Source organism: Oryctolagus cuniculus, chromosome 7 (assembly GCF_964237555.1).
Source record: "Oryctolagus cuniculus chromosome 7, mOryCun1.1, whole genome shotgun sequence".
NCBI classification, from domain to species: Eukaryota; Metazoa; Chordata; class Mammalia; order Lagomorpha; family Leporidae; genus Oryctolagus; species Oryctolagus cuniculus.
Window position 1 is genome coordinate 79041002 of NC_091438.1, and position 17594 is coordinate 79058595.

The following is a 17594-nucleotide window of genomic DNA, read 5'->3' on the forward strand; positions in this document are numbered from 1 at the left end:
CTAGCTCAGTAGGAGGAAGCCATTATTAAGTAGATGCGGCATAAGCTCCCAGGAAATGCCAGCCAGAAGTTCCCAAAGATTTGAAATCAGGGCTGGCGCTATGGTGTACTGGGTTGAGCCTGCACCTGCAGCACCAGTATCCCATGAAGGCTCTGGTTCGAGTCCCAGTTGCTCCACTTCTGGTTCAGCTCCCTGCCAATGTGCCTGAGACAGCAGTGGAAGATGGCCCAAGTGCTTCGGCCCTTGTACTCACATGGGGGACCTGGAGGGGACTCCGGGTTCCTGGCTTCGAATTGGCCCAGCTCTGGCCATTCTAGCCATTTGGGGAGTGAACCAGCAGACAGAAAACCTGAAAGAATTAAAAAAAAATTGAAATGAACAGAAAATCTCCAAAAATAGCATTGTTTCCTCCCAGTCAATGTCGGTCAGGGTTGGCTCCAGCATCCCCTCCTCTCCTGGGTGGTGTAGGCCCAATTGCAGGCTGGCTTCAGCCCGTAGAGAACGATTTCTATGTGAAGAAGCAGCACTGAGTCCTCGGGACCCAGAGCCAGGAGCAGCTGGCCGGCCCTGCCTTGGCCCTTTCCTCCCTTTGGGTGCGTCCTGAGGCTCTTCCCTCCCAGAATCTTAGTGCACCACTCCCAGGTCACGGCTAGTTTCCTGACGCACTGGTTTGCCCCTCATTAAGCTGCTTCGATCTCCTCTCTGACTTGGGCTTTCCAACAACAAAGGCTGTAGCATCCAAAGGACACTGTCTTTGACCCCGGCCTGACTGCTGGGTTCTTCCAGCTGAGCCCGGTGTGCGGCCACCCAGCCTGGAGATGCTGAGCCTGAATGAAAGTTGCCGGGGGAAATAGGCAGGGGCCCTTGTTTATATGGCCCGAGGCACTGCTTTCCTTTTGCAGGCACATTCTATCCCCTGTGATGGCGTGGGGCTGTTTGTCCCTCCGGGACATGGCTACTTGGCTCATGGTCTATTTCATTGTGGGTCCTGACGTGTCTTTCTTCTGTTCCTTGTATCGCAGCAGCTTGAATAGCCAAAGGATCAAATCTAAGCAGGAGACAAGATGTACTTTCCACATTAAACTCACCCCTATTGGCAGGCAGGCAGGCAGGCCTACTCTAGAGGCAAAAGGCAGGACACAGTACATTGTTCAGTGTGTGGCTCAGTAAGAACTCCAGTTTTAAGGTCCCGAGCCCCAAGGTAGTGAGTGACCTGTGTCTCTAGGGGTTTATAGGACAGAAGAATGACAGCAACCGTACCAAAAATCTGTAAACATACGGTGCTGTATGCTGCTAAACGTACTTCCTAGGTTTATTGAAAACAGCCAGTACTCTGCATAGTAACACTTTCTAAAACGGGCTTTTAAAATAATTGTTTGGAATTGGTTAACTCAGTGCTTCACTCTATTAATAGTCCTTAGGCTTGCGGAGTTTGTTTTCACTTCTTATCCTGATCTCTCTACTTTCCACGTGGACCTTGAACATCAACACTCAGGCATCTCTGTGTGCCAAGGCAATGAGCTCAAGTCTCACCCCCACCCCGCCAGCCAGGAGATCACGGTTCCCGGTGGGCAGAGCTTGGGGAGGGGCAGCAGTGGGCTGAGTTCAAAAGTCAGCCTTAAGCTTTGGGGGTCTTTTTCTTGCACTGGCCCCTCCCCATGTCCTGGACATGACTTGGCATCTGTTTACATCCATTCTTTTTTTTCAAAGGAGGTAGAATTCTACAGGTTTGAGGCCTCACAGGAGTTGGGTTACCCTGGGGAGAGGAGAACTCCTTCCAGGACCAGCCACGGGGTCCTGCCCTCGGGGTCCCTCTGGGCAGGCTGCCCTGAGCAGGCAGGGCCTGGGCTGCGACTGTGCGTTGGGTTCAGTCTACTTGTCAACAGCACCCAGCACTGACCCAAGGCCACGACCAGGGAAAGGACCCAGGGCTCGGGTTCCTGCTGGAGAAACTGGACGTCCCCAGGCAATGGACAGTTATGTCCCTCACTGAGTAACCCAGGGGAGGCGCTTTCGGATAGAGTTGGCTAAACAAAGTCACAGAGGACAGGCCGTGAGGTGGGCCCGGCATCCATCTGGCCGTGCGCAGGCGCCTCCCGGAGGCTCCTGGCTGTTTGCCCTCAAGTGGCCCGACTTTCTCCACTTGGGGACTTGTGTCTGGGGGTTCCCTGTGTTTTCTCACCTCTCACTTGGGGCTCTTGTCATTGCTGCAGTTTGTGGTTTCTGTTTAACCTGGTTGTTTCCCCAGGACTCTGGCCAAGTTCCTAGGTCCATTTTACCTGCGTGGAGGGCAGGGCGTGTAAATAGTATATGGATTTTTGAACAACATTGTAAATACTTTATGGACTGTGTCTGACAGGGAGTTGCTGAGCTGTAAAACTGGAATTAAACCAACGTGTTTACCGAAGTGTGCCAATTGTAAAACTTCCCTGCTTTCTGAACACCACCGCCTTCGTGATGCAGGACTTGGGGTGGCTCCGAGCTAGGGGTGCAGAGACCATCTCTGGCAGCCTCTTGGGAGCGTCTGGGACAACATCTTGGTCCCATTTGCCCCACGGCACTTTGGAGCCCCTCTTCCTGTGGGGCATGCCGCCTCGTCCCCAGTCTGTGCCGCCGTCCCCCACAAACACCCCTCATGTGCACTCTTCCCCGTGAGCGGGAAGCAGCCCCGGCTCTGAGGTGGGAACGGTGCAGTCCACACCCCTGCTCAGCCTGGGAGTGATGGGGGTGGAGCTTCACCACTGCCCACCTCCTCTCACTGCAGTCTGCGAGCACCAGCACGCTGGAAACAGCCCTCCAAGCCACTCTGAACAGCTCAGGAGGCAGCGGCTGCCTCCCCTCCCTCCTTTCCCCTCCTCCTCCTCCCTCCCTCCTCCCTCCCCTTCCTCCTCCTCCTCCCTCCCTTCCTTCTTTCTCTCCTGTGCTCTTCTTTCCAAGCATTCTACTCCCATTTCCTCCTCCCCGTCTTTGCTTATTCCGTCCCTGCCTGCCTCCACCAGCAGTTCACTACGTAAAATAGAAGCCTGAGCCGTGCTGGGCCCAGGGGGTGCCCTGGACAGCATACTCTCGCCCGTGGAGGAATAGGAGAGGGAGGCAGGTTGGCGTCACTGAAATAAAGGCAGAGTGTCCCAGCTTTGGATCCTGGCCCAGCCGCTTCCTAGGGGGAGATCTTGGGTGAGTCCCTGCATCCCTCTGAACTGAGTGTCTTTCCACAGGTGTATGACGGGGGTCAGAACTGTGAAAGGACTGTATAAGGATTCAGATCTCTACAGCAGGCGCCCACGCAGCAGTAGACATTGTCATCTGGATGATTTGGATGACTGTTCACAATGGTTTCTGTACGCTCCCTGAAGAAAACACCCAGCAATGAGCTGCGTTACTTGGCTTTCTGATGGAATCAGGCCACTGGGAGACCAGTGAAACAGTATTTTAGAAATTGGCAAAAGCCAAAGGGAGGTTCAACTACGAGACCATTTGGATGGGTCTTGGCTCACAGCACCACTGAAGATCCACCCATTCATTCCATGGGATCCCAGGGACTAAAGCGGGGCTGAAATAGGCAATGGGTGGGCCTCTCCGAGTGCTGTCTGTCATTCTCCTGTGGGCTCATGGGTGCTGGGCACATGGCTCAGGGTTCCAGGATGCTTTGTTAGCAGAATCCAAATACCATGACCTAAGGGGCCCTCAAAACTCTTCCCTGCCCTGAAGTGCAGTGCATCTCGTACTGGGTTTCTTTTTTTGGACAGGCAGAGTGGACAGTGAGAGAGAGAGACAGAGAGAAAGGTCTTCCTTTTGCTGTTGGTTCACCCTCCAATGGCTGCCGTGGCCGGCGCGCTGCAGCCGGTGCACCGCGCTGATCCGAAGCCAGGAGCCAGGTGCTTCTCCTGGTCTCCCATGGGTGCAGGGCCCAAGGACTTGGGCCATCCTCCACTGCACTCCCTGGCCACAGCAGAGAGCTGGACAGGAGGAGGAGCGACCGGGACAGAATCTGGTGCCCTGACTGGGACTAGAACCCGGGGTGCCAGTGCCACAGGTGGAGGATTAGCCTAGCGAGCCACGGCGCCAGCCTCGTACTGGGTTTCAAAGCTAAAATACTTAAGTGCTCACAGAACTGTGCTTTCAGAAATGTCGAAGCAGGAAACTTCCAGGCACTTTTCAAGCACTTTGACATTTTGATGCCCCCAGGCCCCAGGCTATCTCCACACATGCACCTGTGTTCTGCATGTTTCCCAGCCTCCTCTGCCATCAAGGAGTTCATCTCTATACCCCACTGCTCTCAGCTGACTGTCAATAGCACTAAGAAGCAACCCAGCAAACAAATCCCATGGAGAAAGTCACTGATAACAAGAATAACAGCACTAATAAGAACTCTACAGGTGTGCTTTCTCTCATTCGGGTCTCAGTCTGCATAGTAGACTTTCCTCCTCTTCAGGCTGTTACACAGATGAGAAAATGAGGCTCAAACAGATAACTGATTTGTGCAGGTTGCGTGTCTAGTATAGGATCTGAAGGAGCTTTGTCTCTCTGTCCTGTGTCTAGAACAGGAGCTGAACAGGGAAACCAGGATCTGAACTCGGGATTGTCTGTGCATGTTTCCAGAATATTCACTACATATTGTGTCACATCAAGGCTGCATGGGGGCAGTGTGGATACCTGACTGGCAATCAGCAAAGTTGCTAAGGGAAGAGGCAACTGATAGGACAGAGGCAAGCTTAAATGCAGGCCACTGCAGACTCTGTAACCAGCCTCCAGATCCTGTGGCCCAGAGGACAACTGTATCCCTCTGGGTAAATTTTCTCCATCTCCATGTTGAAGCCAAAGGTCAATGTCATGGCTGCCAGATGGCATAACAGGAGTGGAAACTCTTCCAAGTGGGATGTTGGTGAGATGGGATAGACATTGTCATCTGGATGTTTTGGATAACTGTTCACAATGGTTTCTGTACGCTCCCAGAAGAAAACACCCAGCAATGAGCTGTGTTACCTGGCTTTCTGTTGGAATCAGGCCACTGGTGAGCCACCTGTTCCTCAAGGGAGTAGAAGGCAGGAGAGTAAGGGCCACGGGGCCCATATGGCAGTGAGGAGGGCTCCCATTGCTATATTAGGTGTTTTTCCTCCATGCAGCACACTTGGAAATGCCTGGAGACATTTGTGTTAAAACTGGGGTTTGGATACTAATGGCATGTGGTGGGTAGAGGCCTGGGTTGCTGCAACATTCCCCATAGGGCATAGGGCAGTCCCCTACCAAAAGAATTATCCAGTCCCAAATGTCAGTAGTGTTGAGGTTCATAGAAACCAAACCATGTGGATCTTCCATTGCTTATCAAGACGTTGGTGAAATATTTCACCCAATATGAGACTGGAAAGAAGTAGGTTCAAGAGATGAGCAAGCAGCCTCCTCTGTGTGGATAAATGAGGCTGTGTGCATCCTTTTGATGGAATCCTCAAATTCTACTTTCAAGTCTGGTTCACCTGCGTCATGCACTTTCAAGCAATAGATGTCTACCTTTTGGTTTTTCTTTCAGAGGCAGAGAGACAGATGGGAATTCACTGTGTTCACTCCCCAAATGCCCACAACCAGGAATGCAACCAGGGACCCAGGAAAACCATCCAGATCCTCCACACGGGCAGAAGGAACCCCGTCACTTCGGCTCTCGTTTCTTCCTCCTGAGTCCGAATTAGCAGGATGCCAGAACCAGGAGCCGGAAGTGGGGATTGAACCCAGGTACTCTGAGGTGGGACATGGGTGTCTTAGCCAAATCTCCCCACCCCGCACCCTCTCCCCCCAAGCCATATGACGACCCTGACCTCTGTGCTTTTCAGGTTACTTCACAGGGAAGACCACCAGCATGCTGAAAGACTAGTGCATAGCAACAAGGAAATAAAATAGGTCGTGTAACTTCCTGGGATTCAGCAGCACTCCTTACATTTATGTCTTTGTCACACGTTTTTCTCATTATACTTGCAGAAGGCTTTATACATCCTATCTGCACGGCTGTGTTCAAGACATTCGCCCTACCTGGACTTCTCCTGTTATTCTTGTGCACTCAGCCCATCTCCATCGGTTCACTTTTGAAATTGGAATCTTGTTTGCCTGTTGAGCTCTGCCTCACCTCCTGCAGCTGGCAACTGCCCCTTCTGAACTCCTCACTGAAGCTATCTGTGAACAAGCCTTTGTCTTTGCCTCCCTGATTTCTTCCCCAGCTTCCAAAGCTGAGACTCGGCGGATGCCTGAACAGCAGAGTAAACGCTCCCTCAATATGAGCCAAATAGGAGCCCCAGCTGTGTGCTCGCCATGGAGACCTGTGCCCAGGCCCTGGCCTCTGCCAGGTATTTCCATGGTACCACGTATGTCTGATGAAGCCACTTCCCTTGAATTCCTTAGGAAAACATCCCAGGCATGTATGATCAAGGTCACCACCCTGGGCAGAGGAGGGTCCAACTGAAGTTACATTTCTACCCTCAAGCACCATGAAGTTAAAGTGCAAATAGGGCGTGGCTCAGAAATAAGGAGATTGTGGTGTGAATGCCAGCAGTTTAGAGCATGGGGCCCCTTGCCCTTCATGCAGCCAAAGGGCACTGCCCACGCTCTATGGGACCGTTGTTAAGGGCCGGAGGGTGTCAAAGCAAAGTTCACATTTCCATGGAAGGCCCAGGGGCCACAGGCGAGGTCAGGCGTGTCTGTGGGGCCTTTGTCTGCTGGCTCTTTGTTGAAACCCACATGTGGCCCCATTTTGTTCCCGAGAGCTCTGCGTGTGTTTCTGGGTGGACGGGGACGCTGCGCAGCTGGGCCCTGAGTCATGGTTCCGGCCTTCGCCGAGCTCGGCTGAGGAGCTGCTTCAGGCAGGCTTGCGTTCTGTTCTCAGTTTCCAATTTGGCAAAGAAAACTGCATGTTCATCTCATCAAGGCCCGGGAGAGCGCAGGGCGTTGCCCCCAAATGCCTCTCCCTTCCCACATGTGTAAGTCACGAAGGGAAAGTCCTGACTCTGTTCTCTGATACCAATTCCCAGCTCAGGTCAATGCCAACCTGGTGCCTGGCACATAGGTGTTATTTTGCAACTTTTAATTACATATGACTCCAACCAAGTTCAAAGAATATACGAGAAGATTGGAAGCACCTAAAAAGGCCCTTATCATTCAGCTTCCACAGTATTGTGAACTGTATTGTTCTATGCACACCCCCACTCACTTCCTCTACGCTATCTGCATTATTTTGAAGCAAATTCCACACATTTAATGTCCTCTGTAAACAGTTCTGTACAAATCTCTAAAAGATGACTCCTGTTTTCTAAACATGAGACATCGTTAGTACATCTTAATATCATCAAACACTATGCTGGTGTTCAAAATTTTAACTAGTCTGATAGAGGTTATCATTAAGTATTTTTTCTTATTTGGTCCAGGACCCAAATAAGGCCCACCTATTGTGCTGGTTGCTATGTCTCATCATGTTTCTTTTCATCTGTATAGATTTCTTTTCTCTCTCTCTCCCTTGCTCTCTCTCTCTTTTCCCTTAATGAAATCAGGTTGTTGGCTGTGTAGAATTTTTCCATCTGGAATTTTTTGACTAAGTCCCTGTGGTGTTATTTTACATGTTCCTTTATTATCCACTATTTTTTCCCTGTAAATTGATAGTTGGATTGTGGCCATGATAAACTTCAAGTTTGATTTAGCTTCTTTTGGTAAGATTGCTTCATGGTGGTGATGTGCTAGTTCGTCTGGAAGTGTATCATACTTGGTTTCTCTCTGTCATAGTGGCAGTCACTGGTGATCAATTCCTAGATGTATTAACTCACTGAAAGTGTAAAACAGTGATAGCAATGCTCTAAATCTACTTCTACTTCCAAAAAGAGGAGAGAAGCTCCTTATCTACTATTTGCTCATTCAGTGCAATAGTTCATAGAGCAAAGGCAGGAAAAATGCCTCATTTTTCTCCTTCTTAATAATGCTCCCCCCGACATGATTCACCAGCTTCTTTCAAAAGTGACCAATCACTACCCTTTAGAATCATCATGAATTTCCTGATTTGAACATATCTGGTGAATTTTGATCTGTTGTGGCCACTGTCATTACTGATGCTCGGATGGCCTCACCCTCAGCCAGTATCAGTCTCTTAAAGTGGGCCCTTTAATCACTCAGTGCAACGTAGTAGCTGTTGATGACTTTTTTGCTGTCCAGTATGACAAGATGTTCCAGGCACATCTTGTACATTTCCTGCTCTAAATGTGGACTCAAACATTTCTCCAAGGAGCTCTAGTCCTTTTCAGTGGGAAATGGGATTACTGGAACTCACTCCGGGCACTAGGAGTGCTCCATGCTAGCTGGGTAGCTGGTCGTTTCTGGGACATTTTAGTAGACAGAGCTGGGAATTGCATTTATTTGTAAAGATAAAACACACCATGAGTTCATATTGGTTTTTCCAATTCAAATTCAGCATTACAAGGATTTTCATTAATAGCTTCAATCCCATCTACTGTCTCTCAGAACTGAGAATTCTGGTTTGCAAAGACACCGGGCACAGTAGTTGATCACATAATTCTGCACTAGGTACATACTTTCCTCCCCTTTGTTTTTTGCTTATTATAGCCTCCGTAGTAGTTTAGGGAGCTATGACGTCTTCCTTTTTAGAGTGTGTCTGTACCGTGGGTTTTCTCACTCAGTCCCTTCATGGCAAATATTCAAGTTCTTTCACCTCGCTGGCAAAAATAATAACAGCCTTGTGCTTTCTTTTCCCCCAACAATATGGGTTTGGGTTAGAACCATGAAAAATGGAATTCCTGGATACAGAGTAGTTTGGTGGTGATGTTCTGTCGTTTCGGTTAACAATCTCAAGCTTAAAGAAAAGCTGCCGCTGTAGTACATAGAACTTTTTTTGGGGGTGGGCACCATGCGAGAGTAAGTTGCAGACCTAATGTCTCAATCCAGTGGATACTTCGGTGTGTATTTCCTAAGAACAATGGCATTCCCCCCACATAACCACAACACAACTCTCAGAATCAGGCAGTTAACATCGATACAATCCTACCTCCTAATCCCTGGACTCCATTCAGCCTTCACCCATGACGTCACGTGTTGTGTGTTGCTGTCACACCTCTGTCGTCTCGGACATTTTAAAGCAGTTCTCTCTCCTTGATGTCCGTGACTGTGAGATGTTTGCTGGTCCTGAGTTAGTTATCTTGCTGCACGTTCCTCAATTTGGGCTCAGAGAAGTGTTTTTTTTTTTGTTTGTTTGTTTGTTTGTTTTTTTTAAAGAGGCCGGCACCGCAGCTCACTAGGCTAATCCTCCGCCTTGCGGCGCCAGCACACCGGGTTCTAGTCCCGGTCGGGGCTCCAGATTCTGTCCCGGTTGTCCCTCTTCCAGGCCAGCTCTCTGCTGTGGCCAGGGAGGGCAGTGGAGGATGGCCCAAGTGCTTGGGCCCTGCACCCCATGGGAGACCAGGAGAAGCACCTGGCTCCTGCCATCGGATCAGCGCGGTGCGCCGGCTGCGGCGGCCATTGGAGGGTGAACCAACGGCAAAAGGAAGACCTTCCTCTCTGTCTCTCTCTCTCACTGTCCACTCTGCCTGTCCAAAGAAAGAAAGAAAGAGAAAGAAATATAGGATTCACCTTGATCATGTTCTTTTAAAATTACTCTCAGGATCTTGGCCAGGAGGGTGGAACAGGATGAAGGGAGAGAAATATCTCCAGGAGAAAGGGGCCCATCCCCTCCGAAATGTGCTTATCTCACTGTGCACAAAGGGTCGGGGCCTTTTGCACGGAGGGTGCTGGGGGGGGGGGGCGGGGAAGGAAGCTGATTCCCCAGGAAGCCCTGTCAGATAAGGAATCGGTGCCGCTGTGAACTCCCCTGCTTCTGTGTTTTTCTATTGACCCTCCTTAGCTTCCTCCTTGGTTCCAGTAACATGACTTGGGGCGAAAAATATTCCCAGCCGCGCTTCAGCTCAACTAGGGGAAAGGAAGTTGCAGGAGCTGTGGCTACTGTGAGGACAGAGTCAGGCGCTCCTCTTGCTCCTGGCACAGGCCTCCATGCACACCCTTGCTAGGGCACCTGCCTGCATTGAATGCATTGTTGCTCATTTCCCTGGCACTGTGGGTGCCTTCTGAGTGGGAGCCACCCACTACTAGGAAGAGGAATGCCTTCGCTCTAATGCACTATTATGAAGAGGAATGCCTTCGCACTAATGTGGCTCTCAGCCGCCTACCCTACCCATTGGGAGGGCTTCAAGCTGGGAAAGGGCACACACAGGTCAGGGAGGGGAAGAAAGGGGAAGGAGGAAGTGTGTGTAAGGAGGACCCGAAAGTGTGTGTAAGGAGGACCCGGGGAGGCGTGCCTCTGCTCGGTGAGCCGCTCAGCTCACATTCATCAGCCAGAGTAATTTCACTGCAACTGGACTGGAAGAGAGAAGGAAGAGAAAGGAGAGCAGGCAGGTGAGGGGTGTGTGATGGATTGCCTGTTGAGCCGGTGCTCTGGGGAGCCCCTGCAGCCCGAATCCAGCCAGGCCCAGCCTTGTGCCTCTACATTCTGAACCTGCCTGACAGTTTGAGAATTCCATGAGGCAAAGAGTAATTTATTTCACTAGCGATAGAAGGCAACGTTTCGCTACAAGGGAGTCAGGGTGGAGCTGGATCACACAGTCTTAGTTCAGTCCAGCTGTTTGTGCTGCTTGCCAAAGATTCCGCAGACACTGTTCTCTGGAAAGGTGGTGGTGGGCAGGAGGGTGGGTCCCTGTGTGTGCTTCACTGAGGCCCAAGTAGAGGAATCCTTTTGTTGCTTGGCAGGATCTCTAATCCACTCATCAGGGAGCAATCAAGGTGCACCTTCAAACAACAGCTCTGAGATAACCCCAAGACTTGGGAGTCGATGTTTGTTTAGGGAACTCTGTGTGCCTTCCAGATACTTCATACCCCGCTCTTTTGAAAGGGTACAGCTTGAGGATCTCCACTAGTTAGACAGCCTTGATTATCTCCCTCCTTGCTTGCTTTTTTTTTTTTTAAACCCTCTAATAATTGGTATTGAACTATGGTTGGAGCTCTGTTTAAAAAAAAGAGGGTTTGGGGGGCAGGTTTTGTTTATGTGTCTTTTTATGACTGAGGACACTCAGCACAATGGAGCATCTATATAGAAAATACGTTGCATTAAAGCACTTGCAACTTAAATGCCATTCTCGCCTTGTAGTGAGCTCTTTGAAAGCCGATCTCTTTGGGGGCGCTGTGGGGTTTCTGAGGAAGCAAGTGGCCTTGCGGGGGAAATGCTCTCCCCCTTCCAGCGTGCCCCACCCTGTCCCACAAGTGCACATTTTCGAGCCCCACGCTCTAGCTGGACTGTGCTGTTTCCTGCCACAAGTAATCAGATATGTTGGCGGAGGACATCTCAAAGCCGAGCCGTGCTGCAGTGAGGAGGGTGGGATTTCTCCCCTTGCATGCGACTCAAGGGCATGGTTTCCTCAAAACCAAGGGTTAGATTTTGGTCTCTCGCGTGCCCAGCCTGCTATTATGAATGCACCCGCAGTCTCTGACCTTGGACAGGTTACCATCCCGAGCGGAGCAGAGGCAGCCAGCCAAATAATTTATATGTGTGGTAATTGCAGTAAATTTTTACTAGCGTTGTCAGTACATTTGACACATTTATTGCGTTTACTGAGCCCAGTGCCTGGGAACACAAAGTCAAAATACTAAAATTTGTCCAATTTGTGCCAGATATTGTAATGGCACCTGATTGCTGTTTTATCATCTCAGAAAGCAAGAAAAAAAAAACACTTCCAATTGAAATATAAATGCACCCTGATTTCTTCAGAGAGGTTAAAAGTGCAAAATGTTTCTTAGAATGAATGAGATGCAACAGTCCTTCTAAATTCACCCCAGGAGACAGGTAGAGAAGCGATCACACACGGCAAGGTGAGAGGCACCTTTACAGAGCTCTGAACAATATTTATCAGTTGATCCTGAGTCAGGAGCCCCAAGAGGCAAGGCAGGTGGACTTCACAGAGGAGGAGACGTCCGCACAGGTCTTCAAAAAGGAGTCAGGATTAGCAGGTGAAGGCCAACCTTCCAGGCTGACACAATGACGTGTGCAAAGGCAAAGAAGAGTGAGAATCTTATTTGGGGCTTCTCAGTTAATATTCACAACAACAGAATGTAGGTGTTATTATTACTCCTCTTTTACAGAGGGTTCGGAAACAGGACAGGCTTGCGAAGTTGCCCAAGGCCTCTCAGGTGACAATCCAGAAATATTAGTTATTGCTCTTATTTCAGTTTAGTCATGTGGGCCATGGTCTTGGATCTGTGCTGTCCAATACGGTAGCCTCTAGCACATGTGGCTGGTAAAATTGAGATGCACTAGAAGAGTAAAATACACAGTGGATTTGAAAACTGTGCTGCCACAGAAAGAATTTAAAAGTTTCACTAGGGGGCAGATGTTTACGTAGCTGTTAAGATACTTGTGTCCCCCACTGGAGCATCTGGGGTCGAGTCTCAGCTCTGGTTCCTGACTTAAGTCAGTGCAAACCCTGGGAGGCAGCAGCGTTGGCTCAAATAATTGGAACCCTGCCACCCACATGGGAGACCTGGACTGTGCTCCCAGCTCTTGGCTCCAACCGCAGCCCTGCCCCGGCTGTTCTAGGTTTTTGGGATGTAAACCAGCAGATGGGAGCCCTCTCTGCCTGCTGTCTTAACCTCTGCCTCTTCAGTAAATAATTTTTTAAAAATCTCACTAATAAATTTGCTGTTAATTGCTGTGTCTGTTAAAGCGACTAGACTTTGGATATATTCAGTGGAAGTGTAGATGGTGTGGGGGAAGTTAAAGGAGCCTGGCAGCCGCACATGCATCTGAGCCTGCACTCTCCGAACCCCGCCGCTGGATTCAGTGCCTGCAGTGCCACATGCTGGTGTCTTGCTGTCACTCAGCCTTGAAGGTTGAAGAACTTGTTGCAGGCTCCTCAGCGGAACAGGGCTTTGAACCTATGCAGCTGAACTCAAGAGCCTACCCTTGAGTTCCAGGAACGTGAGTGACTGCAAGCGTGACCTTGAGCGCGAGAGGGATCAGGCCAGCTCGTTAGGGGTTACCCCAGCCGGGAACACAGACGTGTGCATTCTCAGAAGACCTCGCAGGACTGAGTGGAATGCTCAGGATTTCTGGCACCAGTGGCAAGGCCTCGAGGCTCCTGTGAGAGCTGGGTGCCTTCCTCTGTATGGTCCAGGGCTACCAGGTTTGGTCCTGCTCTGTGAGCTTCTCCCTGCAGCCTAAGTCCTGAGCCCGTGTCAGAGCCCCTGCACACCCAGGCCCTGACTGCTGTCCAACATCCTTGTCTGGCCCTGCCCCACCTGCCACCCAGCCACGCCCAACCTGGCTCTCATTACACCCAGGGTACTTAGGTACCTCTAGGCCTTCGTTCTGTTTTCCCTTTCTTGTCTTGGACACAAGGCCAACTCACCCTTGAAGACTAAGTTCACAGTTGACCTTTGGGGACTGGAGCTGTGGCTCAGTGGGTTAACGCCCTGGCCTGAAGCACCGGCATCCCATATGGGCACTAGTTCGAGACCCGGCTGCTCCACTTCCAATCCAGCTCTCTGCTATGGCCTGGGAAAGCAGTAGAAGATGGCCCAAGTCTTTGGGCCCCTGCACCGGGATGGGAGATCCGAAAGAAGCTCCTGGCTCCTAGATTCGGATTGGCTCAGCTCCAGCCATTGCAGCCATCTGGGGAGTGAACCATCGGATGGAGGACCTCTCTCTCTCCTCTCTCTGTGTAACTCTGACTTTCAAATAAATAAATAAATCTTAAAAATAAAATAAAATGAAATGAAACAACAACAAAAAAACAAAGTTGACTTCTGAAGCCCTCTCTGTTGCTTGCCCCTCTGTTCCCTGTTGCTGTTCCTTGTTTCTGGATCTCTGACTCCTGCTTCACACCAGGCTCCATGTAGGCAGTCGCGCACCCCGCTTCTCCTAGTGTGCCCCAGCAATGCCTCGGGCATGTCTGCACGCATTGGATGCTCAGTGTCTGCTCCAGGACTGAATGGGGTCGAATGGCTTTGAACCGATTGAAGGAGAATAGTGACAGCGCCTTCAAACTGAGTTCTCCTTGCAAACCCTCAGGGAGGGTGGTTGTTCCTACTCACTGCCTGTCTGTAATATACAGGATTAAAAGAGGAAGCAGTAGCAATTTTTTTTTTTGCTTTTGGTTTTTACCAAGATCATTCTGAAATGACAGCTATAGAAGAAACCCCTGCGAAAGAAAAACCGTGATAACTCAGCAGCACGACCCAGCGCCGAGGCAGGCTCCAGGAAAAGGAAGGTGGGTGTGGCTCATGGCTCTGAGTCCATGAAACTCACTGGGGTGCTCTGAGGTCTTAGGGTCTGAGGCACAATCCAAGCCCACCCTTGTGACACCTGACAACGTTACACTTGGCTTCCTCATTTGCTTCTCACAGCAGCCCCATAGAGTGCAGCACATTTCAAAATGCATTTATATATTTATTTTATTTGCAAGGCAGAGAGTGATCTCCCATCTGCTGGTTCACTTCCCTTCATGCCTGCAATAGCCAGAGCTGGGCCTCGTTGAAGCCAGGAGCCAAGAACTCAATCTGGTTTTCCCAAGTGTGGACAGCTACCATCTGCCGCCTCCTGGGATGCACAGTAGCAGAAGCTGGAATGGAGAGTGGAGCCAGGACTCAAAGCCAGGCACTCTGATATAGTGTGTAGCATCTTAACCTCTGTGCCAAAGAGCTGTCCCATTATGTATGGAATTTTAAAAATATTTTCATTGGATTGAATGTTTTATCTCATTGGTTAGCAACTTGTGACACCTGCCATTTTTATAGGGCTTGCTAGTTTCCTTTCGCACCTGCTGCTTAGGGCTATGGTGCTCCGGATCAAGCCCTGAGAGTCACCACCCATCCCCATCTCTGTAGCCAGATGCTGGCAGCCACGACTGGGTGCTGGGGCTGGGGATCTATGAGATGGCAGTAGGGCCTGGAGGACACGCCGCAGGCCTGAAAAGGAGCTGGTTAGGACTCCTCCCTGTTCAGAGACTCCCTTCCCACCCTGCTTCAGACCCCAAGCTACCCAGAGGCCGTGTGCATGTGGTGTGTTTGGAGGAGCTGGAGTCCCACGTTCTGTTGTCCTAACCCTGCCCCACCAGGCTCTCGCTGTAAGAAGGAAAGGTCTGATCCCTCAGACACAGTCGTTCCACTCTAGGAGTCTGTCTCATCCCCCGAAATCTTGTTTTGCACAAAATCCTCAATTGTTTTACTGCCATGTGCAGCAAAGCTCCAGCACCTTGAAGTCAGCCAGGGCAATAGGCAATCGGTTTTCTTCCCAACTGCATGTTTGTAGCCTAAATTTTTGAGTGTGTACAATTTCGGGGTGGAAATCTGCCTTCTGGTGAAGAAAAACAGGGCATTTTTCCAGGCAGTGAGCATGTGGAGAGCTGTGCAGTGGAGTGACGGGCTGATAGTTCACCTCTTTAGGGGGTTCTCCTCTCTTTCTTCCTGCCATCTCCCCCTCTCCTGAGATACTAGGGATGGCTCCCTCCTCCTGAAGGCAAGGCCCCATCTCATTGGATTGAATGTTTTATCTCATGGGTTAGCAATGACCAATCAGAGTAAGTGGGTGGGTAGCCCTATTTACTGGAAATGAGAAATAATGAGGACCTTTTGTGTTTCCAGGGGTGAAAGGCCTACCATCCCCACGGTAGTGCTGGGAGGTGGGGCCTTTATGGAAAGTGATTAAGTCAGCAAGGCTCTACCCTTCCCAAAAGATTTGGGCCTTGACAGGGTGTTGGAGAGAATTAACTTCAGGCCCATTTTGCTCTTCCATTTTTCTGCTCTGGGCAGTAGCAAGGTACCATGTCAGAAGTGGAGACCAGGGTCTCACCAGGCGCCACTTTGGGGGAGGATGGTTTGAAACAAAGCAAAATGAAAGTTTAAGCTTCAAGGCCAAGTTTGCCCATAGTCATTCCGCATTTCATAACTATCTCCTGGCACATACTCCTGCCATGGACTAGGCTAGGTCCTGAAGAATAATATGATAACGAAAGCAATAAAGTCTTTTCTCTCTGGTATGGAGGTAGTAAAACACACTAATGATAGAATAATAACTTAAATAAATAACTGACTTTGCACTGAGGACTAATTATCCACTTGCAGCCTAATTGGCAGCTAAGAGACAAGAAGATGAGCTTCTCTGTATGAAAGGAAAGAGTTAAGCCTCACACAGGTCCTGCTGAGGCCGTCCCAGGGGAAAAGAGGGGCTCATTCATCCTCCGTAAGCGAGGGGTTGCTTCTTCCTCCACTGCCACCTCAGAGACTGCGCGCTGCCTCCGGCATCCCGGCTGGCCCGGAAGGTCACTGCAGGCTCCGGTGGTACAGACACGGGATTGTTCAGGCTCTGGCTGCGGGGAACCGACTGGGGACCAAGCTGGCCCACAAACTCAGGTTTTTCCGTTTTATTTCAAGGGAAGCCAACTCCAGGGCTTGAAAAACAGGCTTAGAGCAACAGTGAGAGGGACGCCAAGGGAGCCAAAGTCAATGGCATCAGCGAGCCACACCACCTTCAGAATAATTTCCCCATCTTCGAGACAACTGCACAGCGGTTCCAGAGTGACTCAGAGCAAGGCCAATTGCAGTGCCTTTGGCTAGTCAGGTTGTGGCTTGAAATGATAAAAGGAATTTTCTGAGGCTCCTCCATTGAGTCTATTTTGAACAATGGTATTTTGACTTCTTTTAGTTCTTGGCCTTACTACGAATTAATTTCTATTAATTCATTATTAATTATTTCTATTAAGTCATTATTAACTTTTCTATTAATCATTTAAATACCTACTCATTGTGGTTCACTCCCACTAGGTTATAATCTATCCATGCTTCTTTCCATTCAACCAACATTTATTCAGTGCCTACTAAAAGGCATATGTGCTACACCTGAAGAGGGAAACTTGATTCAGACAGAAAAGGAGGAGAGTAAAGGAGTTTTCTCTGTGGTAGAGACAATGCTTTGGATTCACCGAGCCTCATGCCATTCATCTCTTCCCAAGCTTACATTTCCCAGACACCCTTGGGAGTCCTTAACAGTGTAGGGCCACACGACTGCATTCTAGCCAATAGCACAGAATAGGAAAGGTGTGCAAGAGCACTTCACAAGCTCTGTGGAACAACGGGATTGAAATATAAGTTTATTTTGGTGCACACAATTTTGGAACACATACATGCATGTATAAGGCCTTCAAAAAGTTCATGGAAACGTATGTTATGAAAAAGCCATAATGGACATGGAATCTGTTGTGCAACTGCCCATGTTCTCACTTTCCCTTCTGCCGTAGTCTCTGAATCCAAGATGACAATATAAGACGAAAGGATCCCTGAGCCACCACTTGCAGGATCACAGAAGGACTGGGGTATGTTTGTTATCACCTAGCCTCACTCCTCCTAACTAAAATACACTTCCTAAAAGCAGGGACAGCTCAGTGTAAAGCTGAAGGAAAAGATGAAATTATCTGGACTAAGTAAAATAAGGTGACCACTTTCAATTCTCTCACTCTAGCTAGGGAAAAAAAACCCCTATGAGTATAAAAAGCAAATATCCAGCTTACCAAGAAGATATC

At 49.6% G+C, this 17594-nt stretch overlaps 1 long non-coding RNA gene across 2 annotated transcripts in view; it reads left to right on the plus strand.

Annotated features, from left to right (window-relative positions):
* Nucleotides 1-2760: 2760 nt before the first annotated feature.
* LOC103350124 (uncharacterized) overlaps nucleotides 2761-17594 on the plus strand; it is a 17733-nt gene continuing 2899 nt past the window's right edge. The window contains exons 1-3 of one of the 2 annotated variants that reach the window (XR_011390580.1): nucleotides 2761-3174; nucleotides 5525-5724; nucleotides 5823-8690. This is a non-coding gene — a long non-coding RNA (uncharacterized lncRNA). Of the gene's footprint in view, nucleotides 3175-5524; nucleotides 5725-5822; nucleotides 8691-17594 lie in introns of those variants that run through there. The other variant, XR_007923993.2, reaches the window with a different exon arrangement.